At 41.0% G+C, this 14,507-nt stretch overlaps 1 protein-coding gene across 1 annotated transcript in view; it reads left to right on the plus strand.

Moving 5' to 3' along the window:
* The first annotated feature begins 13,748 nt into the window (after positions 1-13,748).
* Dsc3 (desmocollin 3) overlaps positions 13,749-14,507 on the plus strand; it is a 43,361-nt gene continuing 42,602 nt past the window's right edge. Inside the window, exon 1 of the mRNA XM_010643412.3 lies at positions 13,749-13,922. The gene's annotated coding sequence lies outside the window, so the exon portion shown is untranslated. The remainder of the gene's footprint in view (positions 13,923-14,507) is intronic.

Consider the following 14,507-nt stretch of genomic DNA (forward strand, 5'->3'; position numbering starts at 1 on the left):
TGGGGAAAAAAAAATCTAATTAGTGAACTCCCAAAGAAAAGCAACTAAGAACTATTATGTTTTAGGAATTCAATGAATGATTTGTATTCGTTTACCAAAGGCACATTATTGATAAAGTGTTTTAAATTGGGACTCACTTTAAGAGGCATCAAGAAACTAGAAGGTCAGGCAAGGAGCAGGGATCTATGAGCTTTTTCCAAGTCTGCAATAAGACAGCCAGCACAGGACAGGTGAAGACCAGAGAAAAGGAAAAGAGCTGGGTGGTAGTGAGCCTCTGAGCTGACACTGCTGTTGGGAAGATGCTCCTAAGCTGTGGGGCCTGGGGCAGCTGATCGCCAACTCGTGCGTGCGTGCGTGCGTGCGTGCGTGTGTGTGTGTGTGTGTAGGGGTCAGACATACTCAGCTAATGGTGGAGAGGCTTAGTGAGCAGACAACAGCTATGTGTCTGGCTCTTGCTCTTAAGCGGGGCATCAAATGAAAAGTATTCCTTCATTATTTCCTCTCCACCGGTTCTGAATTTCTAGGTTTGAGGACTGAAATTCTAAAAATGGGATCTGATTTTCCTTCCCAAGGAAGATCTCTCTGCCTGTCTCTGTTTACCTTACTCTAGCTAAGAAGCAATTTAAATCACATTTTGTGTGTGTGTGTGTGTGTGTGTGTGTGTGTGTGTTGGGGATTGAACCCTGGAGCACTGAGGTCCACCCTGTCCCTTTTTATTCTTTATTCTGAAACAGTCTCACTAAGTTGCCCAGACTGGCCTTGAAGTCAGGGTTGTCCTGCCTCAGTTTCCTGAGAATCTGGGATTACAAGCATGTACCATTGTGGCTGGCTTAAATCGTTTTGGCTTAAATTTTACTTTAACTTAAAATAAATAAATAAAAATAAATAAATCACTCAACTGCCTTTTAAATTAAGACATGTAACATGGGGTCTTAATGTAAAACAAAACAACATTAGGATAAAAAAACCAGAGATAAAAAGGACACTAGTGATACTAGGAATCGAACCCACGGCCTTTGTACTGTGCTACATCTCCAGCCCATTTTATATTTTATTATGAGACAGGGTCTTGCTAAACCACTATGTTGCCCAACAGGGCAAGAATTTGAGATTCTTCTGCCTCAGCCTTCCAGAGTAATCACATTAAAACATGTGCCAACATGCCTGGCTTGATTTTAGTGTATTTTTAAAAATCCTCATCTTATTTTAGAGAGGAATATCACTGTGCTTTGGGCATATTGTTTATTTCAGAGCTCTTTCGTATAAATCCTAGATCCATGTGAGACTAGAGAAGAGATTCTCCCTCACAGACCCCTGTGCGGAATGGTGAGACGGCAAGAACTGCCGTGTTGATCTTGATTCTGTGACCGAACCCTGGTGCTCCCCCAGAAAACCTGGGTACAGCAAGGAGAATGGAAAGGTGGACTTCTGGCTACTTGGCTCTTCTTCTTTTAGATCTTTGTTAGAATTAAGGTGGGAGAACAGAGCAGAATAGTCCTTTCTTTTGTAGTTGTAAGTGCCATTCACGTAGACTATGCAGGTTTACATGCTGTCATCTTCGTGAACCATTGTCTGGGTCTTCATAAATGGGTTTATGTGATTATTTGAGGGTTCACGGGACAGTATTTTTTGAAAAAGTTTTAAGAAGCTTCTTTACAAAGCAAAATTCTAGAAATGTAAGAATCGAAACATGTGATTAGTAAAATCGCGCTGTCTCTGTAAATTAAGCACTCCAGAATGTAAACATTTTTCCATCGCTCCTGTTCACCACCACAGCTGTAAACCAGAGATACAATCTTAAAGTAGGAGCACAGGATCAGGCCACAAAATAAAGTCAATAAAAAGGAAGTGATTTTGCCACAATACTGCTGTTAACCAATAAGATGCTTACAAATTAAGCTGCATGTACTCCAAAAACAAAGTGGGATTGTCAGATTCAGTGCTAAGAGTAGAAAGGTAAGTACTGGCCGGAACAGTGACTGTCCAGGAGTTGGACTGTTTGGCCACACAATACTGCTGGGCCACATAATACTACCTGATGATGTCAGGTAGACCAGGCTGGCCAGACCCACAGATGTTTGCATGAAACAGGGCATGGGGTGTAGGCACAGAAAAGACTTTCATCTTAAAATGCATTGCCATGAGAAAGGGCCAGTTGGGAAATTCCCAGGAACCAAGGAACCTCAAGCAAACCCTTAGAGAGCAAGAAGCTAAGCAAGCCAGCATTGAGAGGGCTGAGGGTGTCAAGAGGCAGAACTTGGATGCAAAATTATCAGTCAAATCAGGTAAAAAGATAAATCTAAAGAAGTAAGAGGATAATATAAATATTCTCCACATATGAATAGATGTTTATTCATAAATAAAAACAAAATAGTAATCATTTCTAATTATGCTAACATCTCTTATCTCAGAGATTTTACATAAACATCAATTATTTTAAATTATTTCTTGCATAACACAAATACATGTCTTATGAGAATAAATATCACTATGAAAACTTCTATATAATAGAAATACTCCTGGATCTCTCTATATGGCTTATTTGTTTGTTTGTTTGTTTGGTATGAGATCAAACTCAGGACATTGTGCTTGCGAGGCAGGCGGTGGAACCACTGAGCTAAATCCCTGGCCCTCTATATGGCTTATTGATTCCTCACAGTAATTCAAACGATAAATGGTAGCATAGTGAAAGAATTTGGATGATTTCCTAGAGGCTAGAACAGTATTTAGCTTGCAGATACGGCCTCATTTTCCTCCTTTATTTCTTCCTTTCTTCCTCTTCTCTCGTCGCCTCTCTTCTCCTCTCCTCTCTCCCTCCCTCTCCCTTCCCTTCTTTCGATGAGGCCTTGCTATGTAATTCAGGCTGCCCTCAAATTCTCAGTGACCTTCCTGCCTCAGCCTCTGGAGTACTGTGATTACAGGCATTCACCACCAAGCCCAGTTCATCTTCTACTATTATATTCTGGCATAATTTTTCTTCCAAGAATAGCATGAATACTTTTAACCCCTGCCAAGACATTTTCAGTTTAAGTAGAAAAGAAGAAAACAACATTATCAGCTTTGGCCACTTTGGTTTTAACTAACAGATCATCTCTGAAATATTTCTCTAAGAGGAAGAAATAGGAACCTAATTCTAAGGTTTCTTAGCCTTCTCAGAATTCCATTCTAAGTCTTAGTTGAGTCACATAACCCATTTTGTTGGCCATATGTTTCTCCAATAACATAAGGAGTTAAAGCAGACTAAATATCTGATCATTTTCGTCATTATTTTCTATGAGTCTATGTTACAGAGCAATGAAATGGTAATTAAATGTTAGTAAAATAAGGATTTGCAAAGTTTTTGGAAGTCGTATTATGGTATTTCTAGTGTCTGTAACACGAAGGCTATAGGTCAAGAGTGGGGCTGGGGTTGTCAGGTGGAGTTGGTGTTAGCTCCACTTCTGGAGGAAGCTGGTAAGGCTCTGATGACACCTCCCTAAGGGACAGATGCACAGGGCTCTGTCCTGAATCTGGCTCCTCTTATTCGTCTACTCATTTGTCTGAATACTCACCTGAACTCAGTTAAGCTCAATCACTTAGGAAGTTCTCTTCCACTTTTGCAGCCTTTGGGCCAATGGCCAGTGGCATCTGTCATATTTCTTCTGACCCTTACAGTCAGGGCAAAATTTCTTCTTTGAATATTTGCACTATTTATGGAAAATTAAAATGTCTTTGTTTTATCATACATTAGTCATTTGATCATTTTTTTCCTTTAAAGAGAGTGAGAGGAAACAAGTTGTGCTGTCTTATAAAGTTGACCCTCCTCACAAAGTAGGGTCTAAATGGCTTGACAGTACAGTAGGGAAGGCTGGCCAATATTAAAAATTATATTACTTAACATATAGCAGAGACTCCATGTTTATCCCTCTGAATTTAAAGATATTTAATATTGGAACATCACATTCTAACAATGTTCTTGTCTTCATTACTTTCTTAGCACTGAGACATGATACCAGACACCCACAAATTAAAGGAGGGAGGATTTATTCCAGCTCCCGTTTTTATAGAGGTTCTGGACCATAGCTGGCTGGCTCAAAGGCAGGATGGCACAGAAAAGGAGAAACAGCTCATAGCACGGCAACAGGAAGGGGAGGGAGGGAGAGAGAGAGAGAAATCAAGGAAGGGAGCTGTGCTCCTCTCAGCCACACCCCCAGTGACCCACCTCCTCAAACCAGGCTTTACCTCCCAAATCGTATTTAAGTATAATTCACCAGTGGATTAATCCACTGATGAGTTCCACACTCCCACGAGCTAGTGCTCTAGTCACCTCCCCAAACCCCCTCCTACGAGTGCATGAGGCTTTAGGGGGGGTATCTAGATAAAAGCCATAACAGTTACAAAATGTTTTGCATATGCAGATTTGGAAATTGGATCATTATGTTCAGCTAGTCCTCTTAACAGGCTAATACAATGAATGCTAAGATAAAGTTTAGCATTATAGATGAACTCTAGTATTTTCTTTTATCAAAATCAGAGCTATACAACTCTAAAACTAAAATGGTACTACTGTGCTAGAGGGTGTGCTGACCATGGGTGAGACCAGGGTTATAATCTCCAGCACTCCTAAATAAACAAACAAACAAGCATAAACATAATATTTTAATGAAAATAATAGTTATCATGTTTGTAGCATTTCTCACGAGCCATACCCTGTTGCAAAAACTTCACACATACATAAATTATCACCTAGATAAGGAATTATTATTCCCACTTTATGATGAGAAAATTAAGGTATAGCAGTGTTAAATAATTAGCTCAAGTGGGAAGTCTGGTAATGAAGCTGGGATTTGTAACCACTATGCAATTTTCTTCTTTGATGTGAATGAAACTTGTCAAACATAAATTAACTTTTAGCCATTTTTCAGTTTTCACCAGCTCCCTTTATAGAAAAATCTATGTAACAGAGACTCAAAATATGCTGCATGGATACATTTTGTGGCCCACGCTACAACCCTCTTCACCCAATTTCAGTGTAGCTCAGGTTCACAGCTTTATGTTCTCTACCAGTGCCTACCTGGAGCTCATGCTGTTGTGCCTCTCACTCTGTGTGTTTTCATAGTCAAAAAGGTCAAAGGATTTATTGTCCTCAGGGCCCAGGTCATGCACAGGAGAATAGGTGTCAGTAGATATATGTCCGCATTCCTGTTTGTCAGTTCGACGGCCAATTGTTTCCTGCTTTTTCGTATCCCTGCTTTTGTGTGATTTTCTTCCTTGGAAATTTGACCTGTGGTTTGTCTCTAATCCACAGAACATGGACAAGTTGATGGGATGTCGCTATCACTATTATGTTATTTAAGATTCCGTTTAGAAGACTGGAGAAAGAAGTTCTTGCTAGCTTCACATAACATCCACATCAAGAAAATCCATGTGACAAGGTATTGAAGTAGCCTCTAGAAATGGCAGGTGGCCTCCAGCCAACAGTCAGCAAAGGGCGAGCCCTCAGATGCACAGCTATTGGGAAATCTGCCAAGAATGTGAATGGGCTCAGCAGTGGATCCCTTCCTGATTCAGCCTCTAGCCGAATCTGAGCCAGTTAACACTTCCACGGCAACCCGATGACACCCTAAGGCAGAAGACCCACCTAAGCCAGGCACCAACTTCAACACACAAAACCGTGGATAACAGTATTGTGTGCTGTTTTAAATTTATGCATTTTTGGTAGGTGAGAGTTACAGGGTAATATTTTTTTCTCTTCCAGAACACAACTCTGAGGTTCATTCTATGTCATTTTGCCCACTGCATGAATCAGTTCAGGAGCATAGCCTCTATTGACCTTTATATTTTCCCATTCTCTGACTCTGCCTCCAGGTTTTGTCCCAAGAGATCAGCTTCTCTAATATCTGTGTAGAGAGAACCAGCTCAGGGTGCAGAAGAACTGTGACAGTACAGGGAGCAATGATCCAAGAAAGAGCTGCCTCTGTCTCTGTGTCCTATCACCCACCCTAATCTGTCTTTGACTCTCTGAAATTGTGTATTTTTCCCTAACACACCAATGAATCTTACTTCCTTGGCATTACTGATAATTTACTCATGTCAAACCCCATGGTCTGCTTTTAGCCTTAATCTTATTTAACTTCTCAAAAGCCTATGTCAATTACAGTCAATTACTTCCTTCTGGTTGACAAACTATTTTTCCCTGGTTTGTAGGACACTGTGTTCATATTTCTTCCTCAAATGCTGGTTACTCCCTTTTAGTCTAGAGGAAGCTGGTTGCTCTTTCCTTTCTGATTCTAGAAGTTGGAGCACCTGATGATGACTCTATCTTCACTCATTCCGTAGGTTTTCTCTTTCATCTTAAAGTTGTAAACACATCTCAACTTGGACATAGAGTAGACAAGTCAAATTTCACAAGTCCAATAAATTCCATTATTATCTTAACCCAACCCACTTCTTCTCCCTATACCCCATGCGTTCATTTATTCTGCTCTTCTGTTGCTTGGTCCAAAGTTCTTAGACCAAGTTCCTTTTCTTCCTCCAATTTATAAAGTCCTAGAGGACAAGATTAGCTTAAACCTTGTTTCCTTTATCTGACATTTTGTACATCTACAATCTATTTTCTTTCTGCAATAGTAAATGATCTTTTAAAATACATAAATTCAAATGTGCTTCCTTAGACTCAAAATTCTTCAACAGATTCTTGTGAAGATGAGGTTAAAATTACGTCTAAACCCCATCGTAAGTCCTATGAGCTTTTTAAAAATTCTCAATGCTTTGTTTTCTCCTTCATGTCTTCCTACCCTTGTTACTCCTCATCACCGAAGCACCTGCTGGTTTCTCTCTGACCACACCAATCTCATTTTGACTTGTGACTCTCTTGTGAGCTTTCTCTTCAGAGCACTGTTTCCCCCTAGCATTTAGGTAGAGATGTACACCTTTAAGTAGAGATGTACAGAGCTATCTCACAGGGAAGAGGGATTTGGTTTCAAGACTGTCATAAGCCCCTAATTAGTAAGTCAACATAAAAGAGGATGTATAGTGGTTTGAAAAGTAAGAGGAGGTATGAAGATATTGCTAAGCAGAATGAGGAAGTGAAAGGATGTGGCAAATCGAGTAAGATGCACAGCAGTGTAAAGGCTGTGATCATGAATGAAAAATGAAATTCCTAAGACAGAACAGGAGTTCATCTCCAACCATACTCATACTGCGTGGAGTAGCCAACTAAGTGGAGTAGCTTTTGACAAGGGAGAATGATGAAGCTATAATGTCAATAATAGAATAAAGATTCATGTAAAGTATGACTATAAGGAGCATAATGACTATCAGGAAACTTAAGCTGGATGAAAGAGGCCAGACAGCTGTAAAAAGTCTGAAAGAAGAGGTTGAAGGGAGGGTGGGGAAGGGTGGGGAAAAATAAGAACCAAAATGAATTATGTAAAGGTGCAAATTTCCAATGATGAATGGCCATTATATTGTAGACCTTAACTGTACCAATAAAATTAATTTTTAAAAGTCCGAAAGGAAGTAAAACTTCAGCAGAATCTACAGATTTGGATACTAGTACAGTTTAAGATTTATTGGAGTTGAGATAATAAAGGGAAGGGACTGTGAATGTGGAAGAGGTGATCATGGAGTGGAAGCCTGAAATTGAAGACCTCTGAATAGTGTATTGTTCAGTTCCAGTTACTGAGACACAATACCTGACATACGCATCTTAAAGGAAAGGTTTCCTTCAGCTCGCGGTTTCAGAGGCTTCAGTCCATGGCAATCTGACAGCACATCAGAAGGGCATGGTAGAGGAAGGCTGCTCATTTTATGGTGGCCAAGATGCAGACCACAGGGATAAAAAGCACCAGAGAGGAAGGGTCCGGGAACCAGATATAGTTCCCAAGGTCATGCCACTAGATTTACATAAACATACTAAGAGTACTTTACTGAAATGCTAGGCATCTGTCACTCCAATAAAGTTGACACTCAAGATTAACCATCATAATCACCCACTGTTAACTTGACCTCAACCACATCTCCTTTAGTCATACTTAATCTCCAAATAGTACATTATGTTAGATTATAATTCTACCTAACATGACACAACTGTCCCACATATGACTGCAAATGCAATAATCCCTCTTTCAAAGGCTCATGGATTCCAGTACTGCTTTGGAAGTCCAAGGCCGAAATCTCAATGCTCCAGGCAAATTCTTAGCTCTGAACATTCGTAAAATTTTAAAAAAGCAAGTGATATTTTCCCAATATGCAATGGTACAGGATTAACATTAGTATTCCAGAGGGGAAGATCAGGGGGATAGAAAAGAATTGGATCACAGCAAGCCTAAAACCCTGCTGGGTAAACATTAGTCCCCACTGCTTCATGTGCAGCAGTTAGGGCATGTGGTGGTAGATGTAAGTCTCAAAGGGATTAGGCAGATCTATCCCAATGGCCTCGCCACTTGCAGCCCACATCCACTTTCTCTTGAAGTGGTTTCACTTGCTGACTGCAGCTTTCTTCAGCAGATATTCCACATTCCTGGAATCTTTCGATTGCTGGGTTTTCCCTGGCCATGTTGGTTTCCCTCTCGCAGCTTTACGTATTGTCCTCTTGGGGGCTCCTGGAATGGACTCCAGCCTTGTCACACATTTTTCCGGGCCTTTCAAGCCTTCCTTTGACATCTGGGTGGAGCGTCTGTGATCCCACTTTTGCATTCTGCATGCCTGCAAAACCAGCATCACGTGAGTAACACCAAGTTCTGTTGCCAGCTTGAGCAGTATTGGGCATCCTTAAAGAAGCAGCCCTCCCAGGGACGGTTTCTACAGAGTCACGCACTTTCCTGCCAGGCAGTAAGTTATTTGTTAAAATATAAGAGGATATGTAGAAAATAAGATGCTCTTTATCTTATACAACGCCTTAAGAACTTGTGTGTGCTTATCTCTTTCTAAAACTTTCCAGGAAAGAGAAAGCCTAACTCTCAGTCTCATGAGAAAGGGAAAGTTCAGACTGGCTGGGAATATTATAGAAAGGAAGGTCACCAAACAGGAGGAAAGACATCAGGGTCATATCCTGGTGCTTGTCCTCTAGCAACTTCTTTGTATACCCCCCATCCTAGGCTGTCAGGAATGGGTCAAGCAACTGTCTCCAATTTCTGCCTAGACTTCTGGCAGTGTAGCAGTTGAAACAGATAATTCATCATTAGAGGATGGAAAAACTGTTCCTGATAATATCTAATCATATTTAAGGCTGTCTTAAGTAGGAAAAAAGCAGTTTTTCTAGCTGATGGCTCTCGTTGAAGTTGGAATCATTTAAGACATTTAAAATTACTACTTTGGGGAGTTGGTAGTGAAGGTTTTGGCCATCATCTCATTTTAAATTTTTATTCCATACTATACTATTCTGTTTTTTGAAATAAAGTCTTGCTGTGTCATCCATGTGGACGTTCAACTCACTGTGTAGCTCATGCTGACCTTGAACTTACACACCTCCTGCCTCCTGCCTTACAAGTACCTGAGAATACAGACTAGCAAGAAAGTCTCATTTTAAAAGTGAAGAATTGCAGTCAAGGCCAGAAGTTTTCCTGACCCATGATCTGAACAAGACTTGGAAACTGGGAGAAAAACCACTTTTCCTGAATATGTCAAGAACACTGAATTCTAACTAGAAAGGGGAACAAAAGAGTCTTTCTGGAGCACATCCACACACCTATGAGGAAGATTATTATCTCTCCAGTTATTTTAATATTTGAGTAGGACCTCTGGATTAGGGTTGCTTAGGGAAATGGGAATCTGGTATAATCCTACACAGATGTCTGCAAGTTTAGACTAGTGCTTATCTGTGAGGGTGGAGTGTAGCTTATATAAGACTGAAAGGCAAACACAAGTATGATAGTTGAAAACAACATGTGAAAAGAGCTAATTATTGTGGCACTGGACTTCTCAGTGAACTCTAATTAGTGGAAAGCTACTTAGCATCTAGTAACACGAGGGTTTGGACAACTGAGCAGGATGAAGAGAAATTAGTAAATCTTGAGGTAAATAAAATTAGTTAAACATTATTACTGAGGAAAATGCTAAAATGAATGAATGAGTGAAAGCTACATGAAACAACACCTTGCTCATAGGGAGCTGGTAGGAAAGCTGCTTCGCTACCCTGGTGCACACAGGGCAAGCATCTCCCTGGAATGCACCGCCTTCCCAGGGTGATGTTGGCGGATGGGCCTCCTAAACTTCTGGGAAAGGACCAGGCTGATGAGGCAGTGAATCAGGGAATGCCGCTGGGGTAAATGACACACGAGATGAGGAAATCAGCCCATTCACACCTGTAACCTCCATGCACAAGCAACGTCCTTTGTACACACACACAGACAGACAGACACAGAGGGCTACTGGGGACCTGAGAAGGTCCAGGAAAAACCAGAGCCTCACCCAGTAGGGAGAGATTTTTCTGTCTGAGGGAAATTTAAATGAAGAATTATAGGATAATCTCAAAAGAGAGGAATTAAAGATTCAGTCTGTATGGAGGCTTTGTTTCACCACTTGTGCTCGGTTTTTGTAAGAAGTTATCAACCACACAATGGGGCTCTGTTTTCTGTGCAGATATTACCATTCCTTTCAGCCCAGTGAGGAGTTACCACAACGCTGTCCCTCCCTCCTTAAAAGGAATGTCGGCAGAACAGGGTGTTTGTAAGGAGTCTAAAGACTGCAGTGGAGGAAGAGGAAAACCATTGTAACAGTTCTTGACTCATTAATTAATGAAAAGAAATAAGCAGGTATTTCCTGAGCTTGGCCCACCTGCCTAGATTGGACGTACTCTCCTGGTGTCACTTAGCTGTGGAAACCCACCTGATAATGGTGAATTAGAGAAATGTGCAGTTGCCAGACTTCTGTATGATCATTGACAATATTGTAGTGAAAAGCCTCTCCTCTGTGGATAGAAGCATTTCCCGTGGATGAGAATGGATAGTCCTAGTGTCAATCATTGCTGGGAGAAGCTAACCCTAGCGGAGGTGAACAGACATGTCACATAATGGGAGGGGGAGAAGCTGTTCCTTGGAGGCCAGGATCACTTGGGTCTAGAGCTGAGGTTGTGTTTGCTTCCAGGAAGAGTTGCATGGGGGTTGACTTATAGCCAGGAAGAAGGTGCTTGCTATGGGAAGACAGGAGAGGAGCACGATAGATAGGAACTCTCTAGAAGCTTCTGTACTGACAGCAATACAATCTTTATAGGTTGCTCTTGACTTAAGTGTTCCATTTTTCTAAGCCTCCCGCAGTTTTTTGAAATGATGAAAGTGGTGCTGTGGGAATTTTACCTAGTCATACTGTGAGCTTTTATTCTAAATAATGTCAATACTCTTCCAAAAGTTCTGGTGAGCTAACAGTCCATGACAAAATTCATTTTGTATCACAAGATCCATTCAAACCCATCTTGTAGCTGGTTTTAATGTAAACTTCCTTTTGTATATTTTATTTTTTTCATAGCACATTTGTTTTGGACATCATAGGGTTGTGCTGACAGTGTTTTCCAAAAGTGTTTAAGGAGAGCCACACTAGCTGTGTCATGGGCCATATAGGCCACCAGGGTGAGTGAGGGTGTTCACCAGTTGGCACCGAATTGTGCAAGGCATCCAGGCTCGGTGGACCAAGGGCCACCTCCCAACTCCACAGAGAAGTTACCTTCTTGGTGACCAGAGATTCCTCTTGAGACAGAGGCAACCCTCCTTAAGTTTCTGAAGTTTGCTTTTTGTCTGAAAATGTTCAGCAACTCACCAGGATTACTGAAACTTTGTACTTTCTTCTAAAATCTCTTCCCATTTTTGATCCTTCAATTTGCTGCTGTTCCAAACTAATTTCAAAGGAAAATGTAAATCGCTTTCTAATTTTGGTTCATTATTCTTTTAGTAGAGACTTCCAACTGACTTTACAGCCTAAGTGATAAGATATTAACATAAAGACATGTCACATTGAGGCCATACTCTTAAGTGAGGCAGGTGGTGGAACCACTGACCTAAATCCCCAGCCCCTTATACTTTTAAGTGAAATAAATAGAACACACATGTGTAAATCCTGGATAGTTCTTCTGGTGTGGAAGAGTAAAAGTGTAAATAAAGATCAAACTGTGTAATTGATAATGTGAAATTGAAAGAAAAGGTCTAAAGGAATGGGGGAGTGGTAAGGGTAAAGAAAGAAAGGAAAAGGAAAAAATATGAGAGGAGGAAAAAATGCAAAGTCTTTGCAAAGGCAGAAGGATGGAAAGGTTGAAGGGAGGCAGGGGAATGGGGAAGAAATAAGAATCAAGATACATCATGTAAAGGTACAAGATCGCAATGATGAAAATAACTGTTGTATACCTAAAATGTACCAATAAACTTAATGAAAAGAAAGACATGTCACACAAGCTTTTTATGCTTATGAGGCCTCATGATGATTTAAAATTCATTTTATTATAGAACACATACAGTTGTCACTATTTGCATATCCCTATTTTAAATAAATTTTTAACAAATTCATTTTAAAGTGTGATTCACATAAGTGATTTATGTTCAAGTCATTTTTATGCTGTCACTGCCACTGTCTTCAAAGATTTTTTGAAAATTATAAGCATACTTTATATTAGGACTTAGACTAATATACCCATGCTATAATAGAGCAGGAAATTCCAATATGGTTACTAATATTATATTCACTTATTATTTAGTATTCGTATTACATCTAGAATTTTGCAATAAAAATTGAAAAATATTTCTTACAGTATTTCTGGAATAGATTATCACAACTTTTATTTGCTTTGAGACAGGGTCTTGCTAAATTACTGTCACCCCGGCTAAGCAGGAACTTGCAATCCTCCTGCCTGAGCCTCTCAGAGGGTGCCACTGTGACCAGGTTAGTAATTTTTTTTCCACACATGGAATGAATTGTTCTCCACTTCTTCCAGGATGAAATCCAACCCTTGGGGCATGATTCATCATGACCCTGCCTTTCTAGCTTGATTCCCAGCCATAGGCATTCTTCTGCTCAGCCCTTCTTGAAGGAACAACTCCTGTCTGCCTCCTAGAAGCCAGACGCTGTTTCTGCCTAGCTCCTCCTGTCCTGTGGATGCTGCCTTTGGCTGGCACATTCTCCTGCCCTTCTTCTCCTTTTCTCTGTTCTTTTCTTAAGTGTCTTTGCTTTGCTTCTGTAAAGTTTTCTTTTCTTTTCTGTTTTTTCTTTTTTCTTTCTTTCTTTTTTTTTTTTTTGGTACCAGGAATCGAATTAAGGAATCGAATTCTGACCCGTGCACTTTCGAGGCAGGTGGCAGCGGAACCACTGAGCCAGATCCCTGGCCCTAAGCCTTCTTTTCAAAGCCTGGTTCTTCACCTTAATTCTTCAACCTTTCACTCTAGCAGTGAATCCCTGGTGGTGGAGGGAGGGAGACTGGAGTTGGAATCTCCTGCTTCAGAAAACCAATTCCCTTAGAGTTTCCAAAGACTGGCTGGGCTTGGAGGAGACTGAGAATCTTTCCCTGAGGTCACTGGCAAGGCCAAAGGTTTGCAGATGCCAGGTGAAAACAAAGAGTGAGACAGCTGTGGAGAGCTTTCTCTGCTTTCCACACAGACTTCAGGGGCCTCAGAGAAGAGACTGGGAAGCTGAACTTCCTGCCTGAGTCTGGAGAGCTGAAGCTCAGGAATTTCAGGGAAGTCCCAGGCTTTGGGCTTAGACAAGGGCTGTATCAGAGGTGTCCAGGGTGGGATGAACAGGGTTTTTCCTAGCCCTTCCTGGTTATTGTGGACTGTCCCAGGGTTCTGATCTCCAAACTTTTGAAGGAGCCGCAACATATTTATGAGAGGGATTTCCTGCTGAATCCAGTCTTTGGACAATTGGAAGACATAAAATCCAGTTTAGGGAGAAATAAACATGCCCCAACTGTTAGAAAGGACCATAGCGGAGATGCTGGCAGCTTTTCTTCTCTCCTAGGACAGGTAAACATTTTGTGTGTGTGTGTGGGGTGTGGGTGTGTGAGGGGAGGGGGGTATGCATTTCCTTTCCTCCAGCTCTCCAGTAATATCTGATAGACTTTGGAACTTGATAAATGCTGAAAGACAATTGCGTTAGTCTTATTTTAGAATAGACGACTTTATGCAGTAGATTTTCCTTTAACCACAAACTGAAAAATTTAATCTTAGTTCAGTTACCACATAATAGACCAATAATTTATACGGAAGAACAAGTTCTTGGGAGTCAGAGAAACTGGCGACTAAAGCTCTTAGTATAACCATTCCCATTTTGGATGTAGAAAAAATGGTCAAGTCGGAGTTTCTTTTGCTTGATTTTAATTTCAGGCCCACCAAATGCCAGTTTATTTATGCCGTCCCGGCTAATTTTCCTTTTGTGGTTTAATCACGTTAGTCGGAGGAAGACACGTATTTTGTTTCAACCCGAGGACACTGCAGAGAATTTGTTCAGGAGTCAAAGGGAGGATCCGCCAATCCAATCTCCAGGGTGTTCCCGGTACCCAGCGGGCCCCCGCCAGGGCCGACGGCTCGGGCTCCGCGGTGGGAACGCGC

The sequence above is a fragment of the Fukomys damarensis genome, unplaced genomic scaffold (assembly GCF_012274545.1).
Source record: "Fukomys damarensis isolate Sample0158 unplaced genomic scaffold, DMR_v1.0_HiC HiC_scaffold_30, whole genome shotgun sequence".
NCBI classification, from domain to species: Eukaryota; Metazoa; Chordata; class Mammalia; order Rodentia; family Bathyergidae; genus Fukomys; species Fukomys damarensis.